This window comes from Cervus canadensis, chromosome 7 (genome assembly GCF_019320065.1).
Source record: "Cervus canadensis isolate Bull #8, Minnesota chromosome 7, ASM1932006v1, whole genome shotgun sequence".
Taxonomy (NCBI): domain Eukaryota; kingdom Metazoa; phylum Chordata; class Mammalia; order Artiodactyla; family Cervidae; genus Cervus; species Cervus canadensis.
In genome coordinates this window covers 31335487-31357519 of record NC_057392.1, presented here as the reverse complement: position 1 = coordinate 31357519, position 22033 = coordinate 31335487, and the positions used below count along the sequence as shown (strand labels likewise).

The 22033-nt window shown below is 44.1% G+C and overlaps 1 protein-coding gene across 3 annotated transcripts in view; it reads left to right on the top strand.

Annotated features, from left to right (window-relative positions):
• Window positions 1-6212: 6212 nt before the first annotated feature.
• The window catches only part of TBC1D5 (TBC1 domain family member 5), a 566988-nt gene continuing 551167 nt past the window's right edge, over window positions 6213-22033 (top strand). For 2 of the 3 annotated variants that reach the window (XM_043474805.1, XM_043474807.1), the window contains exon 1: window positions 6214-6415. The gene's annotated coding sequence lies outside the window, so the exon portion shown is untranslated. Of the gene's footprint in view, window positions 6416-22033 lie in introns of all 3 variants that reach the window. The other variant, XM_043474806.1, reaches the window with a different exon arrangement.

Below are 22033 nucleotides of genomic sequence, written 5' to 3'. Positions count from 1 at the left end.
AAACAAAGTCACATGGCCAAACCCAGCCACAAGGCAGCATGGGAAATGTAGTCTTCAGACAGGTGGCCATGCTGCTGCTGCTGGTAAGTCGCTTCAGTCGAGTCCGACTCTGTGTGACCCCATAGATGGCAGCCCACCAGGCTCCCCCATCCCTGGGATTCTCCAGGCAAGAACACTGGAGTGGGTTGCCATTTCCTTCTCCAATGCATGAAAGTGAAAAGTGAAAGTGAAGTCGCTCAGTTGTGTCCCACTCTCCGCGACCCCATGGACTGCAGCCTACCAGGCTCCACCGTCCATGGGATTTTCTAGGCAAGAGTACTGGAGTGGGGTGCCATTGCCTTCTCCGAAGGTGGCCATGAGCCTAGCTAAAACTCAACTCCAGTGAAAGAAGAGGAAAATAAATTTGGAAGGGAAGGGGAACCAGCCGCTTACCATACATAGGTATGTAGACCCTACATATAAATCAGTTTCTGGTTTCTGCATTGGGGGGCGTGTGTGTGTAGGCTCTCTGTTGAATAATATCTATGATTAGAATGCAAGTTAAAATGACTTTAAAGCTTGATATCTGATCAATTATTTTGTGCCTGCTGATAATACTGCCTCTTTAATAACAGGGTTAGTAAATGGATAGTTGCTTTATATTAGGTGAGCACATTCTGAAATTATATATAAGATTTGTTGAGTACTGGAAGGAATGCTGTGAGCATGGATTGTTGGGTCACCAAGTATCCCTCTCCCAATCTGACAAATGTATGTGTATGCCTGTGTTCAGTCATGTCCCATTCTTTTCGATCCCATGGACTGTAGCCCACCAAGCTCCTTTGTCCATGGGATTTTCCAGACAAGACTTCTGGAATGGGTTGCCATTTCCTACTCCAGGGGACCCAGGGACCGAAAGTGTGTCTTTTGTATCACCTGCATTGTCAGACAGATTCTTTACCACTGTGCCACCTGGGAAACCCTAATCCGACAAATAGCCATGAGCTTCCCTGTTCCTCCCCTTGTGGTTGTCGGTGGGTGAGGGGGATACTTCACAAATGCCTTCTAAGGAAAGCTACCTTAAGTAGTTCTCTCCGCATGGGACTACTCAGGCTTGGTACTACCTTGGTGAAGATTCCATCTGATGACCTCAGCCCTGGGGCCCCAGTAACATTGTTGCCATAATCTTGGCTCTCTGTGCACTAATGCTGAATAGAAATATGGATGCAGTGTTTTGGGGGAGAAAGAAAGAGAAGCTTTATTTCTTTGCCTGGTAAAGAAGGAACAAGCCTACTAGCACCTCAAGAACTGTGTCCCACCCCTTCCCTGGGGAATTAACAGAGGTTTAATAGTTGGTGCTCATGGTTTGGGGTAGGTGATAATGATCAAAGTAATGAAGGTCTTACTTTATTCCTCTTGCTGCAGAGTTTTGAGACTGCCACTACTGGCATCAGGCAACTTGGTGACTCGGTCTGTTGTCTCTGGGGTTATTGGCCCGTGACCGTCCTTCTGAAAGGAAGAATTCTATAGGAGATTGTTACAAGGGAGTGTGGGGGAATGTGAACAGCAGGTGCAGGGTATAACTCACATAGAGTCAGAGCATGATTAAGGAATTTTGTGAAAGACAAGCCTTGCTAGTGCACCGTGAATTGGTAGTAGTTAAAATAAAACTAGGATTGCTTAACTCTTTCAGGCCTGTTGATGCTGTTTCTCCAGCCTGTTCATTGTTTCCTTATTTTCCTTGTTTATCAGAAAAGTCTCATTTCTAGTTTAGAAAGAAGTCTCATTTCTATTTTTGCTGCAACAGCATGACGTGTGTCTTCCTGTTTGTCATCTGAGACTAGAAATGGTTTCTAGCCTGATCAGACCCTGACTGACGAGATGTCCTACACCATTGGGTTTTTTATAATTCTGCTGCTGCTGCTAAGTCGCTTCAGTCGTGTCTGACTCTGTGCGACCCCAGAGACGGAAGCCCATCAGGCTCCCCCGTCCCTGGGATTCTCCAGGCAAGAACACTGGAGTGGGTTGCCATTTCCTTCTCCAATGCATGAAACGGAAAAGAGAAAGTGAAGTCGCTCAGTCGTGTCAGACTCTTAGCGACCCCATGGACTGCAGCCCACCAGGCTCCTCCGTCCATGGGATTTTCCAGGCAAGAGTACTGGAGTGGGGTGCCATTGCCTTCTCCGTTTTATAATTCTAGCTATGATCAAAGACTAACTAGTTGCCTTTTAATTCCAATTCTCAATTCTCTTAGAAAAGAGAAACTGATTGGCTTTGTTTGTTTCAGGTTCTTGATGGGGATTCGAGGTGGGGAGAAGGGAGAGGTGATTGAAGGTTAGTTGGAAATATTTATTAAAAACTACATGAACAGCCCCCACAGTATCTGCTATAGGAACACATGGGGAGGGGGAGACTCAAATGGCCCATGTTTAGTAATTTTTATTATTAACATAACAATCTTTATTATATTCTCAATTATGTTTGTACTCAAAGTAACTGTTAATCTTTCTTATTTTCTTAATAGTGAAAGGCTTTAAGGATGTTGTTATCCCTGCCTGGGGTTAGCTGCATTTTAACAGTGGGTCTGGGAGATGGAAAGGTTTTAAAAAAAAATGTAAATTACCAGAGAATGAGAGAAGTTAGTTGTTTTTGAGCTGATTCGTATCTCTGACCTGTAGCTCTAGCCTGAGGGTGGGCCAGGTGAAATCCTAGAATGGGGGTAGGTTTCAGTTCAGGCCCTCAGGGAGGGAGACACCAAGATGGGAGTGGATGTACAGAAATTTGAGAGAATACCAGTGAAGGATAAAAGGAAGGAAGCAGGGGCAGGGGGAGAGACCATGACAATGCAGGTATGACACCTGTGAAAGTTCAAAGGGAAGGAAGGAAAGCTTAATTAAGAAAGCCCCAAGACTGCAGGCAGTTCTTTTTTTTTTTTTTTTTCATTTATTTTTATTAGTTGGAGGCTAATTATTTTACAATATTGTAGTGGTTTTTTGCCATACACTGACATGAATCAGCCATGGATTTACATGTGTTCCCCATCCCGATACCCCCTCCCACCTCCCTCCCCATCCCATCCCTCTGGGTCTTCCCAGTGCACCAGCCCTGAGCACTTGTCTCATGCATCCAACCTGGACTGGCGATCTGTTTCACACTTGATAGTATATTTGTTTCAATGCTATTCTCTCAGAACATCCCACCCTCGCCTTCTCCCACAGAGTCCAAAAGTCTGTTCTGTACTTCTGTGTCTCTTTTTCTGTTTTGCATATAGGGTTCTCGTCTTTTTAAATTCCATATATATGCGTTAGTATACTGTATTGGTCTTTATCCTTCTGACTTACTTCACTCTGTATAAGGGGCTCCAGCTTCATCCATCTCATTAGAACTGATTCAAATGAATTCTTTTTAATGGCTGAGTAATATTCCATGGTGTATATGTACCACAGCTTCCTTAACCATTCGTCTGCTGATGGGCATCTAGGTTGCTTCCATGTCCTGGCTATTATAAACAGTGCTGCGATGAACATTGGGGTGCACGTGTCTCTTTCAGATCTGGTTTCCTCGGTGTGTATGCTCAGGTGTGGGATTGCTGGGTCATATGGCAGTTCTATTTCCAGTTTTTTAAGGAATCTCCACACTGTTCTCCATAGCAGCTGTACTAGTTTGCATTCCCACCAACAGTGTAAGAGGGTTCCCTTTTCTCCACACCCTCTCCAGCATTTATTGCTTGTAGACTTTTGGATAGCAGCCATCCTGACTGGCGTGTAATGGTACCTCATTGTGGTTTTAATTTGCATTTCTCTGATAATGAGTGATGTTGAGCATCTTTTCATGTGTTTGTTAGCCATCTGTATGTCTTCTTTGGAGAAATGTCTGTTTAGTTCTTTGGCCCATTTTTTGATTGGGTCATTTATTTTTCTGGAATTGAGCTGCAGGAGTTGCTTGTATATTTTTGAGATTAATCCTTTGTCTGTTGCTTTGTTTACTATTATTTTCTCCCATTCTGAAGGCTGTCTTTTCACCTTGCTTACAGTTTCCTTTGTTGTGTGCAGGCAGTTCTGAGACAGTTTGGCCAGACCCGTTGGGAATCCTTGAGCCAAAGCTGCCCATTAGAGGAAACCTGCCTTAGCCCAGGGGGAGTGTGGTCTCATGTACACAATGAGGGATTCGAGGTCAGAGAGAGTCTTATCTAAGTCATAGGGGGGAAGGATTGTTCTTTGCTATAAGCCATTTCCCAGAATACAATCAGGTGGGGGGATTTCCTAATAGTCTCTCTTTTCCGTGAGTACAGGTTCTGGTAAATTTCAATGTTGTCACTGCAAAGCCTGTTTTTAAGGCCTAGACTTGGAACAGACTTTTTTTTTAAATTGTTGAAAGCAGTGACAGGTCCAGCCCACATCCAAGAGGAGATTACACAAGAGCTTGACTCTTAGGGAGGCATGGTTCTGTGTGGGCCACCAAAATAACAGTGTTCCTCAGATGAACCTTGGACTAGATACAGTGAAATGTTACTGGCATATCTGAGGTGGCAGCTGCAATTGTTGGGTGGGATCCATCCACAGGTGTATCCACTGGTAGGTGCAGAGAAGAGCCCATTAACATTGCAAACACATGAGAGTAGGCTGTGATTTTCCTGCTTCTCAAAACCCTGTGTTAACACTGTTACACGTGTGTATGTGTGTGTGTTCAGCTGTTCAGTCGTGTCTGACTCTTTGCAACCCCATGAAACCCTCCAGGCTTCTCTGCGCATGGAATTTTCCAGGCAAGAATACTAGAGTGGGTTGCCATATCTTATTCGATCAAAATTTCTCTCAACAGGGGTTCTGTTGCTGAACATCATCTCAATATTCACTGGTTTAACAGTAAGGATGACTCATCTAGGCAGAGCTACCAGTTAGTTAGTTTTTACTTTATTTAGTTTTTCCTGATTAAATCTGGCACAAGGAACTCACTTAACCTGTCCTCCTTTGACAACCAAAAGGGCCAACAGACAATGAGGGGACTCCTCTTAAGGGGAAGGTTTGTCTGTTCTCGGAACATCAGTCTTCCACCAGGGACCTTCCTCTGAAGCCAGCTAACCTTTGGAGATCCGACCTTTTTCTGCCTTGGTTTTCAGGACTCAACATTATCAATTTCCATGAGGCTCTTTGTGAAGATATGTAATAAAAGACCATAAATCTCTGTAACTAGGTGAAGCATTTACCACTCTAATTAGCAATCCCATTCAAAGCCTCTTCATTCAAAGGCTTTCAAATCGGGGGAACAAGCAAACAGCATCCCGCTGTTTAAATCACGACTAAAAGCAAGCGGAGGACAATAAAGCACAGGATTTACGCAGTCAGTCATCAAACCTTTGCGGAGATAGCACAATGTTAAAGACAGATACTGTCCTAAGTTATGAGGTAACATAAAATCCAAGCCTAGTACTGTGGTTTGTAAAAAATAACGTGTATTATTTATCGACGGGTTATACTAAAGTGAACAGTGAAGTGAAAGTCGCTCAGTCGTGTCCGACTCTTTGCGACCCGAAGGATTGCAGCCCACCAGGCTCCTCTGTTCATGAGATTCTCCAGGCCAGAATACTGGAGTGGGTAGCCCTTCCCTTCTTCAGGGGATCTTCCTGACCCAGGGATGGAACCCAGGTCTCCGGCACTGCAGATGGATTCTTTACCAGCTGAGCCACCAGGGAAGCCCCATACTAAAGTAGGTATGCACAAACTACTAATGACTCCCGAAGCAGAGTAGGGTACATCTCCGAGAGGAAGTGACAGAGTGGCTGGGTATTGAAGCATGAATAGGAGTCCACTCAGCTACAACAAGGCCATGTCACAGGCCACAGGAAATGCAAATTCTCAGGTTGGAGGGCCAGCCTTTCAGACGGCCTCACCGTGGGAAGGTGGTGGTGAGCAGGAGGGTCTGACATCCCGGGGGCGTATTCTCAGCCTCCAGCTGCGCGCCAGCAGAGCGGGGCCGGCGGTGTGGAAGGTAAAGAGGGCAAAGGGAAGGAAGGGAAACTGGAAAGAAAGCCAAAAGAGACCTCCCGCGCATGCGCGCCGGCAGCCACGGCGGACCGCCAGGCCCGCGGCTCCCGCTCAGCCTCGCGCCTCACGGGCCCCACAGGCCCCACAGGCCCCTAGAACGTCGCGCAGTGTGCGGGCCCGGCGGGCGCATGCGCACAAGGGCGCGGGCGCCCGCGCCGCGGGGTGCTTAGAGGTGGAGCGCGCCGAGGGCGCGCGGCGGGGGGCGGCCGCCGTTACGGCGTGGGCGTGGTCACGTGGCCGCCGGCCCCCGCGGCCCTCACCCCCCGCCCTGTTCCCTCTCTGGTCGGGTCAGGCGCGGCCGGCCCTGCGAGCGCCCGGCAGAGGCTGAGGGAGAGAAAGAGAGGAGGGGAGGAGGACTCAGGGCGTAGGAGCCGGGGAGCCCTCCCGCGCCACAGGTAACGCGAAAGGACGACGGCGCTGACGGCCGTAAAGCAGCTCGGGCGCCCTGAGCGCCTCCGCCCTCCTCCAGTGCAGCCCCCGCGGGCAGTCGCTCCCGCCCGGCCTCCCCTCAGCGTCTCCGGACGCGTCCACCCCCCCCTCGCGCCGCCGCCGCCGCCTCCCCCCGGGCGGGCCTGAGGTGTAGCCGCCGCGATGGGGGCTCGCAGCGCCCCCCGCTTGTGCGCGTCCCGGGCGGGGGGCGGGGGGCTGGAGACGGGGCTCCCTCGCCCCGGGGCGCGGGGCTGAGGCGCTGCCCCCCGGTCTGCCTCCCGCCTCCCCGCCCGGTGGGGTCTCGGGTGCGACCAGGCTGAGCGCCGCGGCCGAGCCGGGCTCCACTTCCTCCTTGGTCGATTTCCTGGTACCTTTCGGCCCCTTCGCGGGCCGGAAGCCAGACGGGCTCGGAGCCCCCAAAACTTGTAAAATGCATTCTCTAGGAGAGAAGAAAGCCTTCCCTCCTCTCTCAGGAGGGAAACGTGAGCTTGTTTGAGTACGGCTTAAGTTTCCTTCACCTGTAGGAACATGCAAGTTGAGGCCTTTCAGGATGTGAGAAAAACTTTGCAGAGGGTGAACACTGATTTTTTGTTTTTTTTTTTTTTTTTTGGTAACACCCCATCCCACCCCCCTCCTTATTCCTTGAAAAAGGAGCTCTAACCTCTACAACAATTTCTTGAGTCTACAAGTGACCTAAAATTTGTTCAGTACTACCTATTAAATAGTTCCGTTTCTAGGATATATGTTTAAAGTTCACATCTTTTAGATTTTTTGGGGGGAATAATTTTCTGGAAAGTTTAACTGCTGCTGCTAAGTCATTTCAGTCGTGTTCGACTCTGTGTGACCCCATAGACGGCAGCCCACCAGCCTCCTCCGTCCCCGGGATTCTCCAGGCAAGAACATTGGAGTGGGTTGCCATTTCCTTCTCCAGGAAGATTTAACTAGCCAACTCCAAATTCTAAATACCGAAATTTTAGAATGCATGTTGCACAACTTTGGGCCGGTGGTTTTATTTCTAGACCTAGTCATTCTTTTTTATTCTTTGTCCCACAATATACAGCCTAAATATATTATGTATTCACTATATATAATAATATAGACATGCCGCTGTTTGTACACAGATACTGACTTAGCATTAAATGTAGGCATTGTTGACAGTAAACTTTTGAGCACCTTTGATACCAGTGATAAATTAATTTATGTATTAATTGTCTTGAGGAACTTTTCTGATTCCATGTCTTGGTAGTTTTCATAGTTTGTCTCTAAATTCAGTTGTAAACTAGAGCATTTTTCTACAGCTATTTGCTGTAGAGTCCTGTAGAGTGGTTCTTCTCAAACTTTAATGTGCCTGGGAATCCCTTGAGGCTCCTGTTTAAAAATGAAAATTCTGATTCAGTAGATCTGTGTTGCAGCTTGGTATTTTGTGTTTCTTATAAACTGCTTGTGGCTGGAGGAGGAACCATTCTTGAGTAGCAAGGATGTATATTACTTGTTTGCTAAGAAATGAAATGTATCAGTGAATAAGTGCCTTTTAATAATTCACTTTTGGTGTAGAGGTGGCTTGAGGTAAGAGACAAATGGCAGGATGAACTGAGAGAGCTTGCTTTGGGAAATCCCTTTGCAGAAGAAGCCAAGTCCAGATCCCAGGGGAAGGGATAGCAGAACTGGGAGAACTCCCTCAACGGGGAAGAGTGCAGGTACCATCTGTACATGCTGTGCGCTGCCTGCATCACCAGGCCTGCAAGTATTCCATGGAAGCTTTGTGTATTTCTCCCTGAAGAACTTGCTCGGCAGTGGGTGGTTGGATCTTTAATCAACATAAAGACTGCATCATACTCTTTGGGATGAAAGTTTCTTTTATTGGTGAACGAATTGAGTGTGTGCTCCTGTCACTTATTCAAATACAGCCTCAGCTGAGTAACACATGCCTGAGCCTTGGAAGCAAACTTGTGAAAAATTTGGAGTCTCCACCTGTTGATTTTCCCTAAATATTAAAAAATGAAATTGAAAAGTTTACATTTAAAAAAATGTAAATTGAAAAGTTATAGTTGTCACAGGTAACTTCATATAGTTCATGTACATAAAAATGGTTCTTAAGTGTAGAAAAACTTTATGGAAGTATAACATCAACTACTTTTAGCACTGTGATTTTTACAATTTTCATTCTCGTCCTTACTTTACCGTTGTTTCTTTTCTTGTTAAAATTATGACAGTACTTTCTTTCCTTCCAGTTTTATTGACATAATTGATAAACAGCATGGTAAAGAATATGCCTGCAATGTAGGAGACTTGGTTTCCGTCCCTGGGTTGGGAAGATCCCCTGTAGGAGGGCATGGTAACCTACTCCAGTATTCCTTCCTGGAGAATCCCATGGACAGAGGAGCCTGGTGGGTTACAGTCCATGGGGTTACAAAGAGTCAAACATGACTGAGTGACTAACACACTATATAAATTCAAGGTGTAGTGCATAATGATTTAACTTACATCATGAAGTGATTATTACAGTAAGTTTAGTGAACATACATCATCTCATATAGAAATTAAAGAGAAAAAAAATTTTTTCCCATGTGATGAGACCTCTTAGGATTTATTCTGAACAGCTTTCCTGTATACTGTAAAACAGTGTTAACTATATTTATTGTGCTGTACATTATATTCCTAGTACTTATTTGTCTTATAACTGGATGTTTGTACCATTTGTCTGTCTTCATCCAGTTCTCCCATCCCTTTACCCCTGGCTCTGTTAAACACAAAGCTTGATCTCTTTTTCTGTAAATTTATTTTTGAAGTATAATTGACCCACAACACTGTTATTATCTGTTACACAACATCTAGTTGCAATATGTCACCCTACAAAGATATTATATAGTTATTAACTATATTGCTCACACTGTTCACTTATTTTGCAACTGGAAACTTGTATCTCTTAATCTCTCTCCCTGTTTCATTCCTCTTCCCACATCTCTTGCAACCACCTATTTGTTCTCTGTATGTATATACCTCTGTTTTGATTTTGTTAAAAATTAAATGTTTGGTCATTTGATTTTGTTTTTTAGATTTTGCATATAAGTGAAATTATGCAGTATTTGTCTTTCTCTGACTCATTTCACTTAGTATAATATTTTCCAGTTTATTTTGAATGGCAAGATTCCTTTTCATGGCTTAGTAATATTCCATTCATGTTTTTGTTTTCTTCAGATAAATATCCTAGAGTGGAATTGCTGGATCTTTGGTACTTTTAATTTTTTGAGGAATCCACAAAGGTTCCTTTTTTCCCACATCCTCACCAACACTTGTTATTTGTTTTCTTTTTGATCATAGCCGTTCTGACTGATGTGAGGTGATATCTCAGTGTGGTTTTGATTTGCGTTTCTCTGATGATTAGTGATGTTGACCATGTTTTCATTTCCCTGTTGGCTATATCATCTTTGGAAAAAATATCTGTTGCGATCTTGTGTACATGTTTTGATCAGGTTGTTTGCTTTTAGATATTGAATTGTATGGGCTCTTTTTAAGTTTTGGGTATTACACCCTGTATCAGATAAATGATTTGGAAATATCTCCTATTCATTAGGCAGTGTTTTCATTTTATTAATAAATGTGATAGAGGGTGAGATGGCTGGATGGCATCACCGACTTGATGGACATGAGTTTGAGTAACCTCTGGGAGTTGGTGATAGACAGGGAGGCCTGATGTGCTGCGATTCATGGGGTTGCAAAGAGTCGAACACTACTGAGTGACTGAACTGAACCATCTTGTTGGGGCTTCTCCTTTGTCCTTGGACATGGGGTATCTTTTTTTCTGGTGGGATCCAACATTCTCCTGTTCATGGTTGTTCAGCGGTTAGTTATAGTTTTGGAATTCTCACAGGAGAAGATGAGCCCACGCCCCCTCTGCCATCTTGGTAGCTCTGACTTGTCTGATAGCTAGAGTGGTGGTATAGACCAAGAAGAGAAGGATGTAATAGAGGAAACTCTGGAAGACTGGTGTACTGGCATGGAACTCTTCTGACAGGTACTTGCTGGTCAAGCTAATCCCACAAATAAGAGGGATAACACCTGGCCTAGAGCCACAGAGATTACCATCTCCTTGTTCAGCACTTTGCGGACCCTCTTGCGCACACTGGCCAGGAATGAGGCAGACAGGCTCCCGCTGCTGCGCTGTTTCCCTCAGCCAGCAGGTTCTCGATGGTGGTCACTTCATGGTTCATGAGGATCATTGCCATGGAGGCATGGCGTGGCAGTGATAGGGAATGTCTGTGCCGGGGAACTGTGTGGAGGACACGGTCCAGCGACCATGGCCTGGGAAGGCGGTGCTGTTGGCCAAGCAGCGAGGCACTGGTCATGGCAGACACCCTCTTCCCACAGCACAAGAGAGGGCTCTACACAGGGACATCTCCATATGGTCAGTACAGAGATCAGATTGATTATATGCTTTGCAGCCAAAGATGGAGAAGCTCTATATCGTCAGCGAAAACAAGACCAGGAGCTGACTGTGGCTCAGATCATGAACTCCTTATTGCAAAATTCAGACTTCAATTGAAGAAAGTAGAGAAAACCACTAGACCATTCCAGGTATGACCTAAATCGTATCCTCTACAATTATACAGTGGAAGTGACAAATAGATTCCAGGAATTAGATCTGATAGAGGGTCTGAAGAGGGTCTGAGGGATGGAGGTTCGTGACACTGTACAGGAGAAGGTGACCAAAACCACCCCCAAGAAGAAGAAATGCAAAAAGGCAAGATGGCTGTCTAGGGGGCCTTACGAATACTGAGCAAACAAAGAAGAGACGTGAAGAGCAAAGGAGAGTAGGAAACACGTGTCCATCTGAGTGAGTTCCAAAGAACAGCAAGGAGAGAGAGAGCTTTCCTCAGTGATCAGTGCAAAGACAGAGAGGAAAATAATAGAGTAGGAAAGACTAAAGCTCCCTTCAAGAAAATTAGAGATACAAAGAGAACACTTCATGCAAAGATGGACACATTAAAGAACAGAAATGGTACGGACCTAACAAAAGCCCAGATATTAAGAAGAGATGACAGGAATACACAGAAGAAGTATACAAAAAAAAAAAAAAAAGATCTTAATGACACACATAAACACAATAGTGTGATCACACACCTAGAGCCAGACATCCTGGAATGCGAAGTCAAGGGGGCCTTAGGAAGCATCACTTTGAACAAAGCTAGTGGAGGTGATGGAATTCCAGTTGAGCTATTTCAAATCCTAGAAGATGGTGCTGTTCAAATGCTGCACTCAATATGCCAGCAAATTTGGAGAACTCAGCAGTGGCCACAGGACTGGAAAAGATCAGTTTTCATTCCAATTCGGAAGAAAGGCAATGCCAAAGAATGTTCAAAATACTGTACGATTGCATTCTTCTCACATGTTAGCAAAGTAATGCTTAGAATTCTCCAAGCCAGGCTTCAACATTACTTGAACTGAGAACTTCCAGGTGTTCAAGCTGGACTTAGAAAAGGCAGAGGAACCAGAGATCAAATTGCCAACATCTGATGGGTCAGAGAAAAAGCAGGAGTTCCAGAAAAACATCTGCTTCATTGGTTATGCTGCAGCCTTTGACTGTGTGGCTCACAACAAACCGTGGGAATTTCTTCAAGAGATGGGAATAGCAGACCACCTGACCTGCCTCCTGAGAAACCTGTATGCAGATCAAGAAGCGGCAGTTAGAACTGGACATGAACAATGGAATGGTTCCAAAATGGACAAGTAGTGTGTCAGGGCTGTATATTGTCACTTTGTTTTTTTAACTTAGATGAGAGTACATCATGTGAAATGTTCTGCTGCTTGAAGCACAAGCTGGAATCCAGATTGCCAAGAGAAATATCAATAACCTCAGATGTGCAGATGACACCAACCTTATGGCAGAAAGCGAAGAAGAACTAAAAAGCCTCTTGATGAAAATGAAAGATGAGAGTGAGAAATCTGGCTTAAAACTCAACATTCAAAAAACTAAGATCATGGCATCCGGTCCCATCACTTCATGGCAAATAGATGGTGGCAACAATGGAAAAAGTGACAATTATTTTCTTGGGCTCCACAATCACTGTAGAAGGTGACTGCAGCCACAAAATTTAAAGGCGCTTGCTCTTTGGAAGAAAAGCTGTGGCAAACCTAGATAGTATATTAAAAAGCAGAGACATTACTTTATCAACAAAGGTCCATCTAGTCAAAGCTATGGTTTTTCCAGTAGTCATGTATGGATGTGAGAGTTGGACCATAAAGAAAGCTGAACGCTGAAGAATTGATGCTTTTGAACTCTGGTGTTGGAGAAGACTCTTGAGAGCCCCTTGGACAGCAGAAAGATCAAACCAGTCAATCCTAAAGGAAATCAATTCTGAATATTCATTGGAGGGACTGATGCTGAAGCTGAAGCTCCAAAACTTTGGCCATCTGATGCCAAGTGCCAGCTCATGGGGAAAAAGAAGCCGACTCATGCTGGGACAGATTGAAGGCAGGAGGAGAAGGGGATAACAGAGGATGAGATGGTTGGATGACATCACTGACTCAATGGACATGAGTTTAGGTAAACTCCGGGAGTTGGTGATGGACATGGAGGCCTGGCGTGCATGGGGTTGCAGAGTCAGACACGACTGAGTGACTGAACTGAACTGTTATCCTTGTCTGGCCTTGGTATCAAGGTAATGTTGGCTTTATGGAATGGGTTCAGAAATGTTTCTCTCTGCAATTTTTTTGGAATAGCTTGTAAAAGATAGATGATAACTCTTCTGGAAGGTTTTGGAAGGATTCATCTATGAAGCTGTCTGACCCTGGACTTTTATTGTCAGGAGTTTTTAAGTTACTGATTCAGCTTCATTAGTGCTAATTTATTTGTTTATATTTTGTATTTCTTCTTGTTTTGTTTGGGAAGTGTACCTTTCTAAGAACTTGTCCATTTCTTTTCTGTTGCCCATTAATTGGTATAATCCATTATGATTCTTTCTCTGGTGTTGGTTGTAACTTTTTTAAAATTTCTGATTTCCATTTGCATGGAGTACCTTTTTTCATCCTCTTAACTTTCAGCCTATGTATGTCTTTACATCTGACATGAGTCTCTTTTTAGGCAGCAGGTACATGGGTCCTATTTTGTGTCTATTCAGCCACTCCTTTTGATTGGAGTATTTAGTCCATTTACATTTAAAGTTATTATTCATAATTGTGTACTTATTGCCATTTTGTAGTTTTCTGTTGTTTTTTTTAAGTAAGTTTTTTGTTTCTGTTTGTCTCCTTTTTATTTGATGACTGTCTTTAGTGTTATTTTTGTGAGTCTTTGCATGTGTATATAGAATAGACTTTTGGTTTATGAGTAACGTAGGGTTTATGTGTTTGTATCTGTATATGTATACACATTTTTATCCTATATATATATATAATTATTTTAAATTGATGATCTTTTAGGTTCTAATGCATTTTAACAATCTGGTATTTTTAATCCTCTCCCTCCAGCTTACTGTTTGTGATGTTGACATCATGTTTTGCATCCTTCTGTTTTGTTGATCCCTTAACTATTTTGGTTGATTTTAACAATTTTTGTCCTTTTACCTTCCTACTAGCTTCATAAGTGGTTGATCTTTACTGTTTATTTGCCTTTACCAACAAGTTTTCCTTTTGTAATTTCCTTCACGTGTTAGTTTATAACTTTTTTTTTTTTTTTTTTTTGCTTAGTTGAGTCCTTGTAACATTTCTCATAAAGCTGTTTTAGTGGTGCTGCTTGTTTTAGCTTCTGCTTGCCTGTCAAACTTTTGTTATCTCCATCGTATCTGAATGAAAGCTTTGCCAGGTAGAGTATTGATTCTCCTTTTAAATATATTGTTCCACTTCTTTCTAGCCTATAGAGTTTTCTGCTGAAAAGTCAGCTTATAGCCTTATCAGACTTTTCTCATATAAATTGTTGCTTTTTCCTTGCTGCTTTTAATATTTTCTCTTAATCATTAGTTTTTGGCATTTTAGATACACTGTGTCTTGGTGTGATCCTCTTTGGGTTGATCCTGTTTAGGATTCCCAATGCTTCCTTAACTTTGATGTCTCTTTCCTTTCCCAGGTTAGGAATGCTTTTAGCTATTATATTTTCAAACATCTTATTTTTCTCCTTCTCTTCTCCATCTGGGACCAGTTTAATCTGAATGTTGGTACACTTGATGTTATTCTAGCAGTCTCTTAAACTTTCCTGACTTATTTTTCTTTTTACCTTCAGTGATTTCTGCTACTTTGACTTCCAGCTTACTGATCCATTCCTCTGTATCAGTCTACTGTTTATTCCTCCTACTGTATTTTTCATTTCAGTTATTGTATTTTTCATTTCTGGTTCTCCTTTATGTTTTCCAATTCTTTGTTAAAAACTTCTGACTTTTTATTCTGTTTATTCCGTGGTCTCCCGAGTTATTTGATCATCTCTGTAATCATTGATTCCCTGGTGGCTCATCTGGTAAAGCAGGTTTTACTGCCTGCAGTGTGGGAGACCTGGGTTCCCTCCCTGGGTGGGGAAGATCATTACTTAACTCTTTTTTGGGTAGGTTGCTTATCCTCACTTAGTTCTTCTGGGGTTTTATTTTGTTGCTTCATTTGGAACATATTCTGCTGTCACCTTATTTTGCCCAGTTTGCTGCTGTTATATATCTGATAAGTTCTGATCTTGGAGAAGAGCCGTTTTGTAGGAGACGTCATGTGTCCCAGCCCTGCAGTCTCTCTGGTCACCAGAGCTGTGTGCTCTAGGCGTCACCTCTGTGGGCTGTGTGCATCCTTTGGTGACGAGCTGACTGCTTTTGGTGGTCTGGTAGGCACGACTGGCCCCTGGCCTGGTTGCTGGGGCTGTGTCATGAGACAGCTGGCCTTGGGTTCCTGGAGGTCCTGCAGCTAGTGCTGATTCACTGGTGGGTGGAGCTGGGTGCCCTGTGGGTGTGGTTCCAGGGGTCCTAGCACTGGAGTCTGCTGGTGGGCAGGGCTGGCTCCTGACACGGCCAGCTTTGAGGTCTGAGGTGCTCCAGGGGACTGTATTGCAGGGTGACTGGCTGAGGGGTCCAGGGTGTCGTGGAACTTGGGCCCCTGGGATCAGTTCTGTGCTACTGGTGGGTAGGGCCAGGTTCTGCGTTCTCCGATCGAAGGGCTTTGGGTCCTGGAATGGGTGTGTGCCCACCAGTAGGGGTGGGACAGTTCCTGACACAGGTCGCTGTGGAGTCTGGGTTGTTCTGAAACTGCTATTGGCCTGCTGGCGGGTGGGGCTGGGGCCCAAGATGTCACCTACCAGGGGGTGAGTCCGGAGTTTGGGGTCAGCGCTGGCCCACTTGTGGGTGGGGTGGGGTGACAGTACTTCTAAGTGCCAGGCACTGTCCTGAGCACTTCATGTATCTTAATTCGTTTGATCCTCATAAGAACCTTGAAGGAAATTGAAGCAGAGAGAGAGTAAAAGTCATATGCCAACACAGAGCTGGGATTCTGACCAACTCTAGAGTCCATGCTTTTAACAGTCTTCTTCGCTGCATTTTAAAAATATAAATCAGTGATACTCTTAAATCCCCCTTTCCTAGTAGTACTGTTGAGAATTAAGAGGTTGACTTTGATTTTCATTTGTCGGTAACTTATTGTACTAATGAAAACGATGAGGATGACTTTCATTTTAAAACTCAAATTTGTCATTCTTTTTTTTGTAATTCACCCACTTCAAAACTAACTGCCTCAACGCTTGTAATTTTTTCTTTATGAGATTGAAATTTGCAATGGTTTGTCTGTGCTTTTTTGCTGGACTAGTCTCTTAAGTTTGTGTCATTGTTAAAAGTGAAAGTGGTACCTCTTTCCTTTTGAACCTGCAAGTTTTGAATCCTTCATTTCCTGCCAGTACCTGTCTCCTCTCCCCAACCCCCCCTCCATGTATACATGGTAGATTTATTATTCTAATATTGAAGGATTGACTGGGTTACAAACTTTTTATTTGGCCAGTAAGGACAATTAGAAAATAAGCTTTGGTCATCATTACCATTTTGAACACTGAGAAGGTAAGGACAGCCCCAGAATAATGAATGATATTTCAAATTGAGTAATTTGTGTTTTGTAAAGAAATGTCTGTCATCTCTCCCTCATCTCATTCTGTCTCAGACCACTGAAAACCATCCCATGTCATCACTGGTCTGGGGAACGATGCTTGTCCAGCCGCTCTGGGCCACTGAACGTGGGGAGGTCATTAAAGTAGCAGTGCGGTGCAGTGTGTGTCCTGGAATTTGAGAACTGAGAGGCTGCGAATGGGCCTCGTTGTGGGAGGAGAAAATTGGGGAGGCGGAGTGTGGGGAGAGGGTCTGTGGCTGATCCAATGGCATTAATTTTCTATTAACTGGGATAATAGTGAGTTTTGAGAAGGAAATCAGTATAACAGCAAATCTGTATTGTGCATATTTTTCCTACACTTGTTTTTAATAGCAGTACCTCTCATAATGCCCTGCTGGCCAGTTAACTTGGCTGTACAGTTCCTCACTTTTCTTATCTTTTAAGTGAGGGTAGTGATAGAAGCTACCTTACAAAGTTGTTTTGAGGATTAAATGAGTATATGTGTGTTTATATGTGTGTGTGTAAACACATAAATTATGCAATATACGTGGGTTATCAGAGAAGGCAATGGCACCCCACTCCAGTACTCTTGCCTGGAAAATCCCATGGACGGAGGAGCCTGGTAGGCTGCAGTCCATGGGGTCACTAAGAGTCGGACATGACTGAGCGACTTCACTTTCTCTTTTCGCTTTCATGGATTGGAGAAGGAAATGGCTACCCACTCCAGTGTTCTTGCCTGGAGAATCCCAGGGACGGGGGAGCCTGGTGGGCTGCCATCTTTAGGGTCGCACAGAGTTGGACACGACTGAAGCGACTTAGCAGCAGCAGCAGCAGCAGCACATGGGTTATACCTGTGCTGTTCTTACATATGTAAATATTGTATACCATTGGCAGGGGATGGGTTCCGGGACCTCTCTGGATATCAAACTCTGTGAATGCTCAAGTTGCTTATATAAAATGCATAATATTTGCGTATAATATACACACATCCTCTCAGATACTTTAAATCATCTCCAGATTACGTATAATGCATATAATACAATGTAAGTACCATGTAGCTGGTTGTCAGAATCCAGCAAAGTCAATTTTTGCTTTTTTGGACTTTTTGGAATTTTTTTTTCCCTGAATATTTTTTGATTTGTGATTGATTGGATCTGCAGTTGCAGAACCAGAGTATATGGAGGACCAAATACACATACATAGAAATGCTTAGCTAGTATATATATATAGAAATATATAGAAATGCTTAGTCATTTGTTGTTTGTGATAATTATGATAAACTAGTTGTGGTGTATCTATCTAAAGAAAATGCTGTGGTGAGTGACTGTCTTAGGTCAAATAATCTAGATGGCCATAGGAAAAAGAGTTCCCCCCACCCCCTGTTACAAAAAGTGATGCTTACTGTGGACATTTTATAGAAATGAGTGATCAAAAATAATATCCTGGGAACTCCCTGCTGGTCCCGTGGTGAAGACTCTGCTTTCTAATGCAGGGGTGCAGGTTCGATCCCTGGTTGGGGAGCTGAGATCCCAAATGCCTTGTGGCCAAAAAACCAAACAAAAACAGAAGCAGTATTGTAACAAATTCAATAAAGACTTTAGAAATGGCCCACATGAAAAAAAAAAAATCTTAAAAATACAGTCACCTGGACTGTTGGATAATTCTTAAAGTTCTCCTCAGGGTTAGGGTTATAGTGTTTTGAGAGAGGCTGGGAATTAAGTCAGGTGTGTAGTCCCCAAGTACTGTTTAGAAAGCCAAGTAACAGATGTTGATTAATGGAAATGTTTGATGTTCTAGTGTTACTAAACACTTTGCCCCTAAGTAAGATAAAAAGGTTAAACCAAAAGTAGTGAGGTCTCCTCTTGTAAATAGTGGGTCTTCAGAATAACTAGAGGAGTGAGGAGTAAGCTCCCACTTCTCTTCAGGGGGAGACACACCCACCTTTTGATGGGTTGACAGTGATTTAGCACCACAGGAAGACTGAGCCCACTCACAAGCTTTGGCTGCCAAGGCATGCACTCTGCTGACAACCAGTGGGGTCCACATCAGCCCCTTCAGAGGTTCTCAGGATGCTGCCTTTGAAGTTTTGAGAATCTAAGAGGAGTTACTGACATTGTGTCTCTTGCCATGTTGGGGTGAGATAGTGGATAGATTGCCCTGGACTCTTGGTTGGATTTGGGAGTGAAAGTGGATTTAATAGGAGAAGGAAGATGGTACCACTATGTTGGGTTTTGTCTGCTGCATTCATTAAATTAGACTTCTTTTTCTTTTTTTAATTTTATCTATTTACGTTTGGCTCTGATGGGACGACGCTGCTGTGCCGGCCTTTCTCTAGCTGCAGTGAGTGGGGCCTGCTCTCTTGTTGTGGGGTACAGGCTCTGGGGCATGTGGACTTCAGTCGCGCCGGTCCCCAGGCGCTGGAGGACAGGCTCAGCAGGTGTAGCACGGGGCTTAGCTGTGTGACCTGTGCGATCCTGCTGCCCCGGGGATCAGACCTGTGATTCCTGCATTGCCAGGTGGATTCTTTACCACTGAGCCACCAGGGAAGCCCTGGGCTTATTTTTTGTCTTGAAGTCCAAGACTCTTGTGATAAGGATGCTCATTTTGATAGGTTGGTGTGTATGGTATAGGAAGGCTTGGGATAAATTGCCTCCTTTCTGCAGTCTTCATTTCTCTTAACTAATTTAGGATTATCTTAATTTCTTTACTGTGTGTTGTGGTATGTACATTGTAGCTATAAACAGATAAACATGCATACATATAGATAATTCCTATTTAATTAAAAATGGTTCTTGCTATTCTGTGCTTCCATTCGTTTTTCATTTAGTGTTTTGTATTAGTGCTATAACTCTTCCACATACTTTTTGATCACTTCATACTCATTCATTGTTTGAATGGACTGTAAGTAGTCCTCCCTTCTTGGACACCTAGCTTCCTCTCAGTCTTTCTGACAAGAAGTGATGCACAGAAATTACTCATGCTCAGTCACTAAGTTGTGTCCAACTGTGTGACCCCACGGACTGTAGCCTGCCAGGCTCCTCTGTCCATGGGGATTCTCCAGGTAAGAGTCCTGGAGTGGGTTCTCATTCCCTCCTCCAGGGGATCTTCCCAGCCCAGGGATGGAACCCATGACTCCTTCATTGGCAGGTGGATTCTTGACCACTGAGCCACCTGGGCACTCATATCCCTCTGTGCCTGCACATTTTTGTTTATTTAGGAAAAACTGTAGTGAGTGGATTAGCGTGTCAAAAGGTAATGTAACAGTTTTGTTACACTTTTTCAAGTTGCCCACCAGGAAGGCTCGCCCACTTTACACTTTAATGCAGAACTGTCTGAAAGGCCCTGTAACTGCTATTACTGTCTTGTCTATTTTGATTGCTTTATTTGAATACATGTGATTTCATCCCTGTCCCCCTTCTCTTGTCTTCTTACAGTTTTTAACATTTTATGTAGTTAGATCTTGCTCTTCCTTTATTTATCTTGTAGGCTTTTCCTACTTTATGGTTATATAGCTATTAATTTATATTTATCAGCTATTTTCATAGTTTAAATCTAAAATTTTGGGTTTACAGTTATTCCAGAACATGTTGAATGGCATCGTGTGAAGTAGAGGGTACAAAAATTTCTAAGCTTTTTGATCAGCCCGTTTTCTCAGTCCTCCTTAATGGATGACCTATTCTTTCTCCATGGATATCAGAAGCTTTGTCATTTGGTCTTCTATTCAGTCACACAGGTATTTTATTTTTTGTGGTTGTGCATAGGATTTTCCTGTGGGGGTATGTGCGTGTGTGTATCTTTCGTACCAGACAATTGCTGGTAGATAGAAAAGCTGTTGATGTTTCGTGTGTATGTGTTTTGTAACCAGTCACTTTCTGACTGTTTTCATCATCACAGCTTTTCAGTTGATTCTCTTACCTTTTCCAGGTAGATAAACCACTTTTGTAGAGATCAAACTGTGCATCACTGTGTTGGCTTGAGTTATCAAGCATTGTGAGTTTCTTTTTTTCCGGTCAGGTGTGTAATTTTCTACTCCTTACGGTGAGTTTTCTTTTCAAGCCACGATCTTTGTGTGGTCTACTTAAAGTTCTCTAACCTAACGCCTGTGATTGTCAAAACCGAGTGTGGTGGAGGCCACTGGGAAGTGATCAGCAGACCAGGAAGCACCAAAGGTGGGGTTGGGTGGAGAGGCAGGTGGAGGGGAGAGCCAGCGATGGGGCCGTGGCCCCAGCTGTTCCTTCTCTGCCCCCCTTTCTGAGTTCTGATTTACTTCGTGGACTTGCTTGATTTTGTCCTTCTGTTGATTTTCTGGCTTCCTGTTTTACTGTCCAGATGCACCTTGTTTTCTTTCTTTCATACAGTAGCTCCCCTGCACCTTTTTCCTTCGATCCAGATACACGTGCCGTCGTGGGACCGAGTCCAGAGCAGGCCCTCTAGCTTGTCATCATGAGAACTAGTACAGAGTGCCCTGAACTCGTGGCCGTCATGCATCCTGCTTTGCAAAGGATGTGGCAGGACTTCGATTAAACTTGGGTTTCCTCATAAAATCAAACCACTGCTTTGGAAGGCTTAGTGAAATGAAAGAGGCATGCTTTGTAGAGACAGATGGGGGGAACTGTAGAGATGTGGCTGGGCTGGGGGATGAGGACTCCAGAGGACGCAGTGAGAGAGTAGTGTTCCGCAGAGTCTGTTGTTTTGGATCTCCAGCTTGCTTTCTTTCCTGAGCTTTAGACCTGGGGATGTGACTGCCTACTGGAGAACCCTGTTTTGTGTGGCCCAGGAAGCTCAGTTTCAGTATGTGTGCAGCTGAATTTACCGTCTTCATGTAGGAAATCTCCTCCCCCTCCCAAGTTTATTATCTCACTGCAGGGCATCACTGTCTCTTTAGTTTTGATCAGCCAGAAACCTGGCAGTTACACTTTATTCCGCTTTCCCAAATTCTTACATAAGGGCACCAGACTGTGGATCCTGCCTCTGGAGCGCACTCTCTCTGTCCCCAGTACCTTCACACTGCTGTACGTCTCTTGATCTCAGATCATCATCTCCTGCCTGCATTTCTGTGCAGTTTTCCTTTTGGTGTCCCCTGTGGCCGGATGATCTTGTCTGATTCTCGTACACTACAGCGTACAGCCCTTTAATGCAGTCCTCTCAGTGTCCGTCTGGAATTGGTTCCAGGACCCCCAGCAGATAGGCATGTTCGCAGAGGCAGAGGTCACTGGCAGTTGGCCTGTGGCGTCTGCGGATTCAGCCTGCCGTGGATGAGACGTGCAGAGCGCCTGCTGGTTCCGGTCAGAGGCGGGCTGTGTCTTCCCTTCTGCTCCCCTCTGCTCCGTGATTGCTTTGTCAAGTACTGAAATCTGCATTTGTGCAACTGTTTATGATTTTGCTTGCCTCAAGCTTGGAATATTCTCTCTCAATCTTACGGACACCAGTGAGGTCTCAGCTTAAATGCCATTGCTCAAGGAAGCTTCCTTAAACCACTAAGTCTGTTGTGCCCTTCCTGTTTGGCCAAATAACCTGTACTATTCTATATT